The sequence below is a fragment of the Dipodomys merriami genome, unplaced genomic scaffold (assembly GCF_024711535.1).
Source record: "Dipodomys merriami isolate MVZ:Mamm:240054 unplaced genomic scaffold, mDipMer1.0.p SCAF_38, whole genome shotgun sequence".
NCBI classification, from domain to species: domain Eukaryota; kingdom Metazoa; phylum Chordata; class Mammalia; order Rodentia; family Heteromyidae; genus Dipodomys; species Dipodomys merriami.
The window spans coordinates 10953578-10970200 of record NW_027205381.1 but is presented as its reverse complement, the minus strand read 5'-3'; the positions used below and the strand labels follow the sequence as shown (position 1 = coordinate 10970200).

Here is a 16623-nt window from a genome sequence, read left to right as displayed (position 1 = left end):
TAACAATTAGAAATTATATGTAACTCCTAAATATGAAAGTTGCAAAGGGCAAATACCTAAAAGTAGCTGCAAAGGATTGTCAAAATATAATACTGCTAGTAGATGTGACTTACATCAGAAAAGGTATAATGTAACCAAATGAGCAAAAACATTAGTGATCAAAAAACCAGTTTACAGATTTGTCATTTCCAATAAGAAAATAACTGCTCTACATACTATATCTATATCTACATACTATATATATATAGATATATATCTATGCTACAGAAAAGAAAACAATAGCAAGTATATGCCTTTTTATAAAAATAAGTGTTTCGTTGCATCATATGTGGTACAGTATATAAATATATGGCTGAGGATGTGGAACAGTGGTACAGCAATCTATACGAGCGACAGTACCATCCACAGATTGCAAATAAAAGATATTTAGAGCTGGGCAACAGTGAGTCATGTCTGTAATCCTAACTATTAAGGAGGCTGAGGTCTGAAGGTCAGGTTCAAAGCCAACCCAAGCAGAAAAGTCTCTGTGACTTTTTTTTGGCTTCCCAATTACTGTTTACTTTTTAAATTTTATTTTATTTTACTGTCTAGGTGATATACAGAGGTTTTACAGTTACATATGTAAGGTAATGATTATACTTCTTGTTGAATAGTGGTACTCCCTCCCCCTTTTCTCCTACTTTTCACCCCCACCCCACTTCCCTCTCCCCCAAGTTGTGAAGTTCATTTCCAATATAGTGTTTTGTGAGTATCACTGTTGCATTGGTTCACCCTTTGTCCTTTGTCTTACCATTTTGTTATTCCCCTTCCTTTCCCCAAATCATATAAATGTACATACAAGACACAGGGTACCAAAATTGAATACAGTGACAACAGGAAATAAACCAAAGGGAGAAAAAGAAAAGAAAAAAGAAAGAAAGAAAAAAGTACATTTTAAAAAGCCCTCTTGTTTCCATATCTTGGAGTTCATTTCTATTATCATCAATCTATAGGTCATATGTACATAACTATTGAGCTATTGTGATCCTCTGCTAGGACTATCCTAGATATATACTAATTATCACAATTGACATTCTTATCTCTAATTAATCACCAGAAAATCAGAAGTGGCACTGTGACTCAAAGCGGTAGAGTGATAACCTTGACCAAAAAAAGCTCAGGAACAATGCCAGGTCCTAAGTTCAAGCCCCACAAGTGTCCTCCCCCACCCCCCACAAAAAAATAGATGTAAGCTAAAGACTGACATAGCTAAACATGGCAGTCACTGACACTTTGACATGGTATAGCTTATGCTTGATAGAAATATGACAAAAGCTATAGATATTATGAAGTTATACCACCAGAGTAACCTCTGTTTAATAAGAGGTAGAGATTACTTGAAGATAATTGAGAGAGAATTGAAGAGAATTGGGAATTCATTTGTACCCCATCATTCTCTTTCTGTCAGCTCCATGAGGTGAATAGCTTTATTCCCACACTTGTTCTCTGCCACAATATTCAGCACCAACTTGGGCCCACACAATAGAGACAAGAAATCATGGATTTAAAACTCTTGACACCATTGTCAAAAAATCTTTTCTCTTTTTGGTTCATTTCTTTTATGTGTTTTTTCACACTAGTGAATGCTAACATGGAAAATTGGTACTAAAAAATAAAGTTGTTTCTGTGACTAATCCTGACAATCTGATTCAGAGTATTTGGAACTGGTTTGTGGGATGAAGTTGGAAACAGTTGGAGAATCAATCTAGAGAAGGCTTAAAATGTTATAAATAGAATGTAATGGGCAGTTCTGGAGCACGTTCAAAAGACCAGAATACCACAGTACATGCTGTCTGAAATCTCAGATGGATATTAGAACTATATTGGGAATTTTACTAGAGGTCACCATATTACATTCTGGCAGAAATCTTGTCTATGTTTTTCCCATTCCCTAAGACTTAGTGTGGAATTAATTTTAAAGATAGATTAGTGAACCTAATGGAGGAAATCCTCTGCTAATATAGCATTCAGGAAATAGCATGCGTACTTCTAGATGTTATAAGCCATATTAATAGGGAGGATCAGGAAAAAAGAGCAGAGCTGACTTATTTAAAAATTGCAGTTTTAAAGTTTATAAGCCTAGAAAATATGGCTGCTGAATTAGCACTATTCAAAAGAAGACTGTTCCTTTATATCAACACAATAGGAAATATGTTTTGGGGTACCTGAAGAATTATTCAAAAGCCACCTACAACAGGCTCCAAATTATAAGGGTGTACACTTATTTCAAAGACTTTGCATTGAACAGATACTTCTCGGGTTCCCTTTCACACACAAAAGCATTAAGGAAAGTGTACCCTTCTTTCAGTTCTGTACCTATGCAGACATAACTGCAGACCTGAGAAATTTGGGGCAGGGAGGTGGCTGCTGTCTGAACTGGTGGCAGATTTGGGTATGATGGTACAATGTACCTAGGATGCTAGTTTTGTAAGTATGCAAAATGCAAGTATTGTGAGGTCACAGTGACTTCTAGCAAGACTTTCAATGAAAGCCCAGAAGGTCACGCATTGTAGAGCAGAGTTGGAATTTCTGTAGGCAGCTCCTGATATGGTGATGTGTAACACTCTGAGTGGAAACACAAAGGTAATGGGGACCTGAGGAAGTTGAGGATACCAAGAATTTGGAATGTCCATGGAGGTCAAGCCCAAGAACTAGCACAAAGAAGATGACAACAAAGACAAAGATGAAGATAGGAGGATGAGAAGAAGGAGGAGAAGGAGAAGAGGAGATTATGTTCTATTCAGAAAAAGGTCACCAGGGACATTTCTCTGAAGAGTATATTCTGTCCTCATCCCTCTCACTCTCTCTGTCTCTACTTCTCAGCCACCACAAGGTAAGAAATTTGCTCCACTATGGGTTCTCACCATGGTTTTCTGTCTCATCTCAATCCCAGAGTAATAGGGTCAAGCGAGCATAGATTGAAAGTTCAAAACCAAATATCTTTCTTTTTTCAGGTGATTACTCTCACACAGTTTGTTCCAGTGATGAGTAGTATCCAACATACCCATCCCTGAGAAAAGTGTTATTGATTAGAAAAGTGTCATTAACTAGCAAATCCAATGACTATTTGTATCCATATTTAGGAGAAAAACTATAATCACAGAGAAATAGAAGCAGCCCTTAGCCAGAAATCAGAGGGAATAACATGCTACCAGAAAATCTAAATAGGCCTAATCCAGGAAGAAGATGGGATGGGATAAAATAGAAAATATTTGTATGCTCTTTGTACATCCGTCCATTCAATAAATATGTTGAAAGCCTACAAATTCCAATGTCTTCCTTAAGGTTGTGAATCTAGTAATACATTATTGCTACCAAACTGGTGACATCCGAGAGGACTTCAGGATTTATTACAAGCTATGGCTTAAAGGCAAAAGATTTCAGATGCCATTACCAATCCCTGAAGTCATTTACTCACCAGTATGAGCTATAATGGATTATTGATCCCATAGACTATAAAAGCTCTGGAAGATCTATCACAGGCTATGGGGTTAATCTGGTGACTGAACATGCATACATATTTGTCTATTGTCTCCACTCATTCTTGTGGATAATTCCTCCTGCTGGAGCTAAGGGGAAAGAAAGAGTTTCCAGGGGAAAGAAACACTTTTTTAGGTTTCATGATTCAAATCCTAATGAAATAATAGCTGAGAGAACTGAGAATTCTGAATGCTCCAATTTGAGTCCTTCAAATGTTGTTTCATATACACATATATAATCATTAAACCTGTTCAAAAATAGAGGACCTTGAAAATGTATTCCTGCTTTTGAATCATTTTGAAAATATAATGTGTACATATATTACTTTGCCATCTGCAATTGTTTTATGCTTTGTATATGTTTAGGGGAGGAGGAGACAGAAAGAGACAAGAGATAGAAAGGAGGAGCGAGAAAGAGAGACAGAGAGAGAGAGAGAGAGAGAGAGAGAGAGAGAGAGAGAGAGAGAGAGAGAGAGAGAGAGAGAGAGAGAAAGGTGTTATATTTCCAAGAGTAGACTTTTGTCTGAATAGTATGACCCTTCCTTCTTGTGTAATTGTGGCTACAATAGTGCAAAAATGCATGGACGATCTCATTTCTCTATGTACAATGAAATCACACTTCAACAAAAAGTAATTCTATGTCATTGTGAACCTATCTTTCCTTGAACAGTCAATCAACTAGCAAATGCACCTTAGTCAATTCACTGGTCCAAATAGAGAGATAAATGGAACATGAACATATATTTCTCTATGAAATGCCTTGTGTAGTAGTTCATAAATTCAGAAACACTATATGAAAACATATTTCTTCTCATACATGGTGGCAATAGGAAAAATATGTGTAAGTTATAATTTCACAGAATCTAGATATCAGCAACTACCTATTGCTTCCACACTCAAGATATAAATCAGTAAAAATATATTCAAGGTACCCCTGATAAAGAGACAGCATCATTTGTCTGAATGCCTTAAAACCCTTGTGCTTCTCAGAATTTGTCTAAATGCTTCTTGCTACTCTTGACCCAGCATAAGATTCATCTTTATGAATCCTCTCCTAACTTCTACTGATCTTAACCTGCCATCTCTGCTTTACAACTGCAAGCCTAGCGTATGAAGATGGTGTATATTTCAATGTTTTGCATGTGTCATGGGAGATAAGCTGGTTTTATTAGAGGAAAAAACATTCTTTGGAACTTACAATCTTAAATTTTCATCAGTTCTGTAGAATCACAGAAAGAAAAATAAAAGGATCAGGCAACAGATTAGGCTTGAGAGCACATCATTGAAATGAATATATGATATCGTCCCAGACTCTATGGATCCAGGAACTCTGCTTCTCCTGAGCAAAGCCCATATTTTAGCTAAGACCAATGGAACCTGCTATGTTTACCAAGCATGGGGTTAATTACTTGCACATGTAAGAGAAAGAATTAAACTTGGAGAATCAAAGAAGCAACAATCTCACTAAAGATGTTTCATATTTTTACCCCGGTAATTACTCCAACAATTTTTCTTACATGTTTTACATTATATTATGCAATTGATCCATTGTACTCAGCTGGTTAAATCAGCAGTGTAAACCAATGGTTTCAGTGATGCTTTAGTTGGATAGACCTACGCTTGCATCAAATATTTTATATGATTAAAGTTTACTTGGGTCTAAACCTGAGATAACAATAACATACGTTTCATTTATTGTGAAAAAATTAACTGAGATGATGCCTATAAAGAAATTGAGAGAGAAATGCAGAGTAGGCATTCATTATTATTGTTTTCATTTAAGATATTGATATATTATTATAATTGTTATTTCAAACAAATTTTCTGAAAGAAGTTTTTAATCTGCCTTAAACAATTCATGCAATTATCTTGGATGACTGCACCTTTAACACTCACCTACCAGTTTACCAACCTTAGCATGTGTTAAAGCCCTCACAGCTCACCTCAGTGTTCTTCTATTATTCAAATCACTCCATTTCCATTAACTCAAAGAAGGTTTGTTTTGACAAAGTGCTAATGGATCACACCCATCTGAGTTAATCCTAGCTACTAAGGATGCTGAAATCTGTAGTCACAGTTTGAGCTTGGCCCAAGCATAAAGGTTTATGGATTCCATCTCCAAAACAATAAATAAAATGCACAATTGCAGTGGTGACTCAAATGGTAGAGCACCACTCTACTAAGCAGGAGATGTCAGTTCAAACCCCAGTACCACCTAAAATAAGTAAATAAATAAATAAATGGGTAAATTAAATAATAAATTAAAATAATCTGATTTTCCTCTCCATAGTATTCTATCTTCCTAATCTGCTTGTTCAGGGTCATGTGGATTATATAAGGTTCTCCACCTGCTGAATCCTTCACCTCCAAGCCTCTATTCTCTTTTTTCTTTCAATTTTTAACTTTTTCTTAACCCTCTATTTTTTTTATTTAATTTAATTTTATTTGTGAACATACTGTACAGAGGAGTTACAATTACATGGGCAGGATAATGCGTACATTTCTTACCAAGCATTGCAGCCTCCTCCTTTGTTTACCCTTCACATCCCTTCCCAGCCTCCCTCCTCCCCCCAATCCCAATCCTTCTCCTTCCCCCCCTTCCCCCCCACCGACGTTGTAAGGCTCCTTTTTGACATGACAACTTGTACTTCTCATTGTTGCAACAGGTCCACCTGTATCCTTAAACAACTGGTTTTTCCCCATCTCCTCCACAAGTTATACTGACATCAAATATAGTGAAAGCAGGGGTTATACTGTGGGGGAGGGACATACAAAGCAACAAAGAGATAACACATGCATGAAAGAAAAAAACATTAAAATACATATCTAAGGGTTCATTTTCCTGACATCACATTATTTGCCATTTTCCGCTTGACTCATACATATACTAGATATTACAAATAAGGGAAACCATGTTAACCCTCTATTTTTAAATAAAGGCATCTAGAAAAGTGATGCTTCTGACTAAATTTTTCTTGGACTTAGAAAGTCAAAAACTGCTAGAATAGAATAAAATGGTTTTTATTTGATAATTTAAGAAAAGCAGTAGTTTTCCTAAACTTATCAACAATTCTATTTTCATAGCCAAATCTTCACCTAATTTCTTCAAGAATTTTTTCAGACCTACTCAATTCTCATCAAACCTTTGAATATTTAAATCATCCCCATTTATTCTCTCTCTCTGCTTCTGTCTGTCTGTCTCTGACTCTTTTTCTCTTTCACACACACACATACACACACATAGAGATATTGGAGATCTCTCATTTTTCTATATATCTACCTATGGTGTTTATACCATTTTTCTCCTATATATTTCTCATTAAGAGAGGAAAATATTTCCTCCTAAGTACTTTGTTTTAGTTCTATTTTTGAATAATCTCCTATTCTCTTTATTCTATTCATCTTATTAGCAATTATTTGTGTTCTCATTTCTCTCATATTAACAATAAAAACTTCGGGGGCACACAATAAAAATATATAAATAAATAAATAAAAAACAAAAACAAACAAACAAAAAAACTTCGGGGGGCAGGGAAGGTGGTTTAGTGGTATAATGCTTACCTAGCATGCATAAAGCCCTGGGTTTGATTCCTCAGTACCACATACACAGAAAAAGCTGGAAGTGGCACGGTGGCTCAAGGGGTATATTGCTAACTTTGAGCAAAAGAAGCTCAGGGACAGTTTCCAGGCCCTGAGTTCAAGCCCGGGACTGGCAAACAAACAAGAAAATACACAATATTAGAATATTTGTGAATTGCAAACAATAAAATCTTCCTTCAGGTCCCTTACATCCTTTAGCTATACAGCTGTAGTTATATTTATTTTTCCTTTTCAAGTATTTGAAAAATCTTATCCACAGCCACTTATTCCCTTATATGCCATTCATTTCTCAGTCCATTTTAAGATGGTTTTTCAATCCATTTCACTAAAATGGTGCCTATAGGGATTCAATGTTGCTAAAATCAACAGATGTAAAAAAAAAAAAATCAACCTTGCTCTACAGAGATTCTCAAAGTTGCAAAATGCTTTCTGAAACACTAGCAATCCTGGCTACTGAAGTAAGGAGGTCAGATCTGGCTGATGCCATGTTGGCCATGTGGTTGAATGGTAGGGTCCGACATCTTGTCTCCATGCTGGGGGAAGGAAAACTCCTGCCCATCACTTGCCTCCCAGGTGATGGGCGGGCCCTTATTCCTGGAGGCAGGGGCAGGCTGATAGGTTACTGAATCTGTTAGTCCAGTGCCTGGAACTGGGAATTTTCTGAGGATCTGCCCCTGCACTGACCAGTTTAGGCCCGGACCAGCCCAGCCCCCAGAATGCCATGCCAGGTGTGTCTCTGTAATCATGCCCTATGTCCTGTCTCTGGGCTCGTCTGTAGTCATCATGGTATCTCAATTCAGCTCTCCATTGGAGCTGAACTGGATTGTTGGTATTGTTGATATTGTTTTTGTTCTTTCTTTCCTCTTTAGCCTGTTTCCTAGCTGTCTTATGTGTATTTGGGGACTGCAGGCCTTTGTAACAATTGGCTGCCTGCAACCTGCTAACTGTACAATAAAGACTCCAAAATTCTATATTTCAAAATGGAGCTTCTGGGATGGATCTGCTTACAATGATACCACTCAATGTTTTCATTCTCCTTAATATCACATTATACTGTTTTCCAAGGTAGTCTATGCTCAGGGATCAATTATAATCTACACATCATCCTTTTCCTAATTTGTATTTCTAGGTCTCCCTTTTAAACCTTAAACTTGTCACCTTGATATGTCTGCTTATGAAACTCAAAGGCATCTGAAAGTAAAAGTGATGAGAAGTGAACTTATATTTCCTTCTAAACTTACTCCTTATTTTTTTATTGTTTATGTCAACAAACAGCAGTATAGCCTATTCTTCCCATTGCCCAACTCAGGAATCTAGAAGTTGTCCTTAGATACTATTTCTTCTCATTGCTATTAGCTCAAACCCACTCATTTCTGTCTGGTACCACCACCATCTCTTCCAGAACCATTTGACACTCTCATGAACTCTCATCAACTCTTACTTTTCCACAGTTCATTTTTCTGATCCCCAAAATCAATCTTTGCGTAAAATAGAAATCTGATAAGTTTTTCTATGCTTAAAATCACACAAAGATTACCTAAATATGTCAGAACAAATCCAAGTTCCTTAATATGTCTTCAAACTATCATAGCATCAGGTTTCTTCCTCTGTTTAGCATCATCTGCTCAAATTTACCAGTCATGGTCTCTGCCTCCTACCCTAAGATCTCCAAGAGGGAAACATCATGGTATTCCATTCACGTGAATATTCTTGGCTTCCAGTCTGCCAATGTGTAAAGAAATGAGTGGCTTGCCCAAGGCTACATTATTAGTTGCAATACCCAGCTCAGACAGAGTGAGGAAGAAAAGTACAAATCAAGGAACCAGAAAAAAATGTAACAAAGTATCTGCACTAATGACAGTGTAAACATATATTTAGGATGATTTGAACTTGGAAAATCAATGCTATCTTTCTTGCTGGATATATTTCAACACCCAATTAATCACTAACTCAGATTAATTGCTTGTTTTCAAATGCCAATGAACAATATGATGCTGAAGCATGTTCCAAGGGGCAGGAAAGCAATGAGAGGGGGACATGAATATAGGGAAGAAGGGGAATCAAATGCAGTCATTATATCCAATGTGCATTATGTAAAAAATCTAACAATGTAACTTGACAGTAGGGATGGGACGAGACATTGATCAAGATGTATTTTACTGATACCCTGACTTCTGGAATTGAAACCCTTTTGTACAACTACCTAAGGTGTGGAGTGCTAGCTTTGTGCAAAATAAGCTCAGGGGCAGCACCTAGGCCATGAGATCAAGCCTTAGAACCATCTCTCTGTCTCTCTCTCTCTCTCTCTCTCTCTCTCTCTCTCTCTCTCTCTCTCTCTCTCTCTCTCTCTCTCTCTCTCTCTCTCTCTCTCTCACACACACACACACACACACACACAAATCCTACAGGAAACAGGTTTTGCTGGATAGTGATGACCTCATATCTATAATATACCTATTAAGGAAACTGAGAACTAAGGATCGCAATTCAAAGCCAGCCCAAACAGGAAACACTATGTGACCCTTACCTCCAAGTAAATACCAAAAATTCTAGTAGAGGAACTGTGGCTCAAGTAGTATAGCACTAGCCTTTATTTACCACAAAGAACTCAGGGACAATGCCCAGACTCTAGTTAAAGAGCCAGGACTGTCCTCCCACACCCACCTCCCCAAGAAAGCAAGAAGAGTAAACCATGGACAAGAAAGTGAAAGAAGAAAAGCATAAAGCAAGGTAAAAAGGAGAGGAGTTGCTAAGACTTTGAAGAATGCCTGTCTCACCTGTAATTAGGAATTTTTCACTAGAAAAACAGGAGATGACTTTACAAAAGGGAGCTTTGAGAAACAAAATCCAAAGAAAAACTACACTTCATTTTTTCTCACAAATTCTTCTTTCGTTTTCTCATCATTGTAATGGGACTTGGAAAATAATCATTTTCAGCCTTGCAAACTAAACAAGCACCTAGCATTCCTGATACAAAGGGATTTTGTAATTTCATGCTTTTGCAAACACATACTGTGAGCAATCAAGAGAAAAAGGAAATTAAAAACTAATTCTGCTGTTTATTCTGCTCATTTATTTTATCAGTCATCTCAAGTCTCTTATTGAATAACAAGAGGATTTGATAGACACACCAAGGGGAGGCCAGACATCTTTTCTCAGAATCTCCAGAATACTGAAAAGGCAAGACAAATAACACTGCTTTAGTGAGGTGGGCAAGATAGTTCTCACAGCTCAATCAGGAGTATCAATGCTAACAGCATAAAACTTTTAAAATTGGAAATTGCAGGGCAGCACCAACACTTTCAAAACTTGGGTTCTTTCATCATAAAATTGAAATATCTGGCATCCCCAAAACATGACCAGGAATAATTTTTCCCAAATTATATGAGCTCACAAAAAATGGCCATCACTTTCTGAAGTTATTCTGTTACTGCATCGAACAACACTTACTGAGTCCTGAATTTGGGGATTTTGGAGTTCTTAGAGGATGAGGATGATCCTTCCAGTGTAGAAGTTATGTGTGTCCCAGCAGCCTTGTGGAAATGGCCCATGGCAAATAAAATCAAAGTATCCATCAGAAAGAGTGTCTCATTTGCTGTTTCTAAAACTGTCCTCAAGTCATTGGCTTGACTTTCTTAAATATCCAGACACTTATGTATGACCATAACAAGGGGTGGTTTAACTTCTGGCAAAGCAGTATAAAAATGCGCAGATCAAAATGAGTGAAAGAATGTCAAGACATGTGGATTCTAGTCACAAATCTGCAGCTGTTAGTTATAATTATCAATGTGTGTTTTGATGCTCTCTTTATTCTGAAATAAACCTCACAAGGTAATCTTTCTCACCAAGGAATTTTTGAGAACTGCTCAAGTTGAGTTTCTTGGAAGGAAACTCTGTGACAGGCACACAATCACTAGAGAAAATAAGTACTAATGGGGGGAAAGTGGAGGAAGCAGAAATAAAGCAGAGGCTGAGTGGCAATGAAGACACAAGAAAATCTTAGCTGATCAAAATTGCATAGATAGCTTCTTATCTGAACACACCTCAGATTCAGGTCACTCCCTCACTCTTCACTCTCACTAATTGACCAATTTTTGGATACAGGTATTTTTCCAAATGAGTAACTCCCCCATGTGTTACTGATTAAATGATATGTAACAATATCCACTAAAACCAATTATGTATGGGTTCTATGAACCCTCTGGCATTAACTATAGAGAACACATAATTTATACCTAACAAATTTTTATTTATCTTCATGTTTCAGATCAATATTTTTGAGATCAAGAAGATAATTCAGAGAAAAACGTAAATGTTCTCCTCTCTCTGTTCATCAGTTGTAGTCACAGGTGAGTGATAATACTTGTTAGTGTGTTCATGTTTATTGGTCTGAGTCTCATTACAGACCTTGTGCTCACTTGAGACTAGACTGCAATTTACATGTCACATTCCTAAATAAAAGCTCCAGATGCACCTTATGTAACCACACTTTATTACTGATTTATATTAAGTATGATCCCTCTTGGCATTAATCATGGGCTGTATATATTAGATTGGTTATTTGCCAATTGTCAAATGATTATTGAAGTCATTGTTTCATAATGTAATTTAAAAAATAGTAACAATGTGTACAACCAGAGATTTTATATTTGGATTGAACCTAATTAGTAACATGTAATTGCCTTCTGTTAGGGCATTTGAATAATGTTGGAATTTACCAAGTCTGAAAAACCATTATATATTTTGATTATTTAAAATATTTGATTTGAAGTGCTTATTTTATTGTAGCTTTACTTATTTATTGTTTTTATTGTAAGGGTGATGTAGAGAGGGATTACAATTACATGTCAGGAAATAAGTACATTTCTTGTTGAACAGTGTCACTTTGTCCCTCATTTTCTCCCTGTTTCTTTCCTTCCGACCCCCCTCCCACAAGTTAAATAGTTCATTTTCAACATAATGTCTAGTGAGTATCACTGATACATATATTTTCAGTTTGTGCCACCATTTCTGTGGGCTCCTTTACCCTCCCCAAAACATATAAACTTACATACAAGACAAAAGGTACAGAAATCAAAAACAGTGACAAAGGAGGAAAAACAAAAACAAAAAGAAAGACAAAATAATCTCTTGTTTCCATTTCTTGCAGTTCAGTTAGATCATTTTATATGATCATATGTACATAGTTATTGAACCCTTGTGATCCTCTCCTAAGAAAATCCTCCTTTGGTCTCACTGTGTGAACATTTAGGGTCCTGTTTTATTTATTATGTCCAAGTGTAAATTTTTGTCTTTTTCCATCTATTGTGTTTGTTTGTGGATTTATAGGCATATTCTAATTACTATAAATGAGGGAATCCATGCAACTTATATTTTTGGGGGTCTGGCTTACTTTGTTTAATGATAAAATTTTTTTTCCAAGTCTTTCTATATCCTTACAAATGGGGCAATATCATTCTTTTTGATGAAAGCATATAATTATATTGTGTACATATAGCACATTTTCTTGAGCTATTCATCCACTACAGGGCATTTGGGATGTTGATTCTATATCTTGGCTATGGTAAACAATGATGCAATGAACATGGTTGTGCTCCATGTTTTAGTGTGTCCTTGTTTGTGGTCTATAGAATAAATGCCCAGGAGTGGAATTGCTGAATTATGGCAAAACTCTGTATTTGGTCTTTTAAGGTACCTCCATATTGCATTCCCACTAAGAATTTAGTAGCATTCCCTTTTGGCCAGATCACTGCCAGCATCTGTTATTATTAGTTTTCTTGATAACAGCCATTCTAATTTGGGTGAGGTGGAATATTTTTGTGACTTATGAACTAATTATGCTTGACTTTGAAAGCCAAGGTCCACTTTTCCTAATGTTAGTTTTAACTTACTTTGAGTTTAATATAAATGAAGAAGTGATTGATATTCAAAAAATACATGTTATTGCTACTTAGATTCAATAATATTATGGAGTGATATACTGAGCAAATAGTCATGTAGGAAGTTTTGTTTGTAAGTGTGTTACTTCTTTCTAATGTATATTGTTCACTCTCACCAGTGCAGATAAGGACTTGGGCACTATTATCGATTCAGTCACTAAGGCATTTGTTCAAATCATTTGATTTTATCCTCAGTTGTGAACAGTGTGATATCGGGTTGCCAACGTGCCCAGACTCCTACATTTCAGTGTTCATTCTGTGAATTTTGGGATTCCTGAATCTAAAACAAGAGTATTTTCTCAAAGAAAATCAGCAAAATTAATAGATGTATAAGAAGTTTTCTTCTAGGTCTTGTCTCTTATAGGTGATTTTTTCTTTGATCATTTAAATAAAATTGCAAAGCATAAACTTAATAACTAATACATTATGTACACTAGAAATTTAGAGAAGGAAGATGGGAAGGGTTATTTTTAAAACAAGTTTTAATTACCTCTTCCCATTTTCTTGTAATGGAATAGTTATCTATAGTAGCATTTTCCCATGGTATTTTTTATCCTTACAAATTACTCTGTTCCATTATTAAACAGACTCACTATGACTTCTAAAGTAGGATAGAGAGAGGGATGGGAGATAGTGTCAGGAGACATTGGACCTGATAATTAAAATGATGTTCACAAGAACTGGTAAGTGGACTATGTCAAATTAAAAAGCATCCTTACAAGAAAAGAAACAATTATCAGAATCTAGAAACAACCACAGAATGGGAGAAAATCTTCAACAGTTATTCAACAAATAAAGGATTAAAACTGAAAATAAAGAAAAGCTCAAAAACTGAACAGCAAAAGAACAAATAATCAAATTAATAAATCGGCAAATAAATTGAGCAGATAGCTCTTTGAAGAATAAATGAAAATAGCCAGTAGGCACATGGAACAATGTTCAACCTTCTTAGCCATAACCAAAGTATAGAATCAGTTCAGATGCCTATCAATGTAGATCACAAAGATGTGGTAAACACATACAATGAAAATTGACTCATTCATTAGGAAGATATTGTATCATCTGAAAGGAAATAGAGGACCTGGAAGGAATTATTGTTAACTGAAGTAGGTCAGGGCCGGGGAGACAAAGGTTACATGTCTCTCATATGTGGAAGCTAGAATTAGTTTATAAATATACAAGTAAATTTGTTGGATGTATCCAAGTGTACAGAAATGTCTTAGACTCAAGGGAGAAAGGCAAAGTCAACATTCAATACAATAAATGTGAGGAAAATGATACTTGAAAGGGTGGGGTAATGTGAAGGTGAGAGGGTTAGATGAATGAAGAGAAAAAAAGGAGGGAGAATACGGTCAATAATTCAGTAATTCAACAAATATCTTACAAAATTATAAAAAGTGGGGGAAGGGAGGAGTTTTGTGGAATGGTTGAGAATGCTGAAAAGAGTAATATTGATCAAGATACATTTATTCGTAACTGCTCTTTTGAGTGGCAACATTTTTGAGCAACTACTTAGAGATAATAAATAAAAAATAATTTACACTAAGATTCCATTTCAACCCAGTAAGAATGGCAGCCATTAAGAAAACAAATAACAGGGCTGGGAAAGTGGCTCAGTGGTAGAGAGCTTGCCTTGCATGCATGAGGCCCTGGGTTCGATTCACCAGCACCACATAAGCAAAAAAAAAAAAAAAAAAAAAAGAAAGAAAACAAATAACAATAAATGCTAATAAAGATGAGTGGGGGAAAAAGAAACTCTCATACAATGTTGGTGAGAATGTAAGCTAGTTCAGTCACTATGGAAATCAGTATAAAGGTTCCTCAAAAAACTAAAAGTTGGCTTAGTGGTAGAGTGCTTGCCTAGCATGCATGAAGCTATGGGTTAGATTCCTCAGTACCACATAATCAGAAAAAGCCAGAAGTGGTACTGTGGCTCAAGTGATAGAGTGCTAACCTTGAGCAAAAGAAGCTCAGGTACAGTGCCCAGGCCCTGAGTTCAAGCTCCAGGACTGACAAAAAACAAAAATAATAAGACAATAAAAACCTAAAAGTTGACCTGCTCTATGATCCAGCCATGCCACTATTGGCTATATACCTGAAGGAGTGAAATCAGTATAGGAGACCTACATGTTTATTGCAGAACTGTTCACAACAAACAGTGGAACCAGCTGAGATACCCAACAACAAATGAATGGATAAAGACAATGAGGTTTAGGAAATCATGTCATTTGCATGAAAATGAACACACTTAGAGATAAGCCAAGCTCAAAAATCCAAGTATAAGCTAGGCACCAGTGGCTCACACCTGTAATACTAGCTACTTTGGAGGCTGAGATCTGATTATTGCAGTTCAAAGCCATCCTGGGCTGGAAAAATCCATAAATCATCAATTAACCATCAGAAACATGGAAGTAGAACTTTTGTTCAAAGTGGTAGAGTGTTATTCTTAAGCAAAAGAGCTCAGGGATAGCACCCAGGCCCTAAGTTCAGGTCCCACAATCAACAACAATAAAACCCCCCACAAAATATATACTTTTGCATATATGTGTACCTTAGCCCTAAAGGACATACATATTCGTGGTCGTGCACACACATATCTGTACATCTGTATAGATATAAATGTATGTTCACATTTAAATACAAATGTATACACTTAGAACATGTTTCTAACTATGGGACTATGTAAGGCTAATAGGAAGAGGAGATATAAAGGAAAGATGAACAATGACCATGGGTAAATTTGAAATAAGATGCAAGTATGCATGAATATGCATGAGGAACTTAAATAAAAGCTGTTGATCACGGGGGATAGAGGGGGTCAAGGAAACAAAAAGCAACAAAGAGAATAATTCTGAGAAAAAAACATGCACATCTCAAATAGCATAATGAAGTCCCTTGATATAATCAAAACATTCTTAAAACACTGACTGACAGTAGGTAAAATAGGCTTAAATGGGAAGGTGGGGGTAATGCTAATGATGGAGGTGAATAGGTATGAATAAGGTCAGTGTATTTATTGCTATGAAAATAGAATAAGTGTTTCTATTGAAAGCAAATTGTTTTAAGACAGAGGAGGAGAATAGGGGGAGAGTGACAACAGGTGAGAGGATGGTTGATCAGAATAAATTGATTACAAGGGTAGAAGTGTCACGATGAAATCCCACTTGTACATCTGATGTATGCTAATAAAATGATATTCATGAATGGCATTACCTCAAAGCAAGATCACCCATATCCTTTCTGTTCTACTTCCCTTTGCACAAATGGCCTTTATCTTTATGTATGGAAACATGGTTCTCAAAATGGAAATTTAGGAACCATCTATTTAGCAAGTACGCTTGAAAATATGTAATGCATTAAGACTTCTCAAAGCTTTCCTTATCTGAAGAGCATTTGGAATCACATGACTCCTGGGCACAAACCAGTGTAGAAACAGACCCCAGTTCATGTGGGGCACTAGAAACCTAGCAGAGGAAGAAACAGAGGAAAGATGCTAATGAAGTAGCCTCCTCAGGGAGCAGCACAAGAAAGTGGAGAAGGTACCTAGACAGAGGCATTTCCCTAAA

At 36.3% G+C, this 16623-nt stretch overlaps 1 long non-coding RNA gene across 1 annotated transcript in view; it reads left to right on the top strand.

Annotated features, from left to right (window-relative positions):
* Window positions 1-2570: 2570 nt before the first annotated feature.
* Window positions 2571-16623, top strand: part of LOC138804998 (uncharacterized) — a 50657-nt gene continuing 36604 nt past the window's right edge. Inside the window, exons 1-2 of the long non-coding RNA XR_011365396.1 lie at window positions 2571-2872; window positions 11386-11467. This is a non-coding gene — a long non-coding RNA (uncharacterized lncRNA). The remainder of the gene's footprint in view (window positions 2873-11385; window positions 11468-16623) is intronic.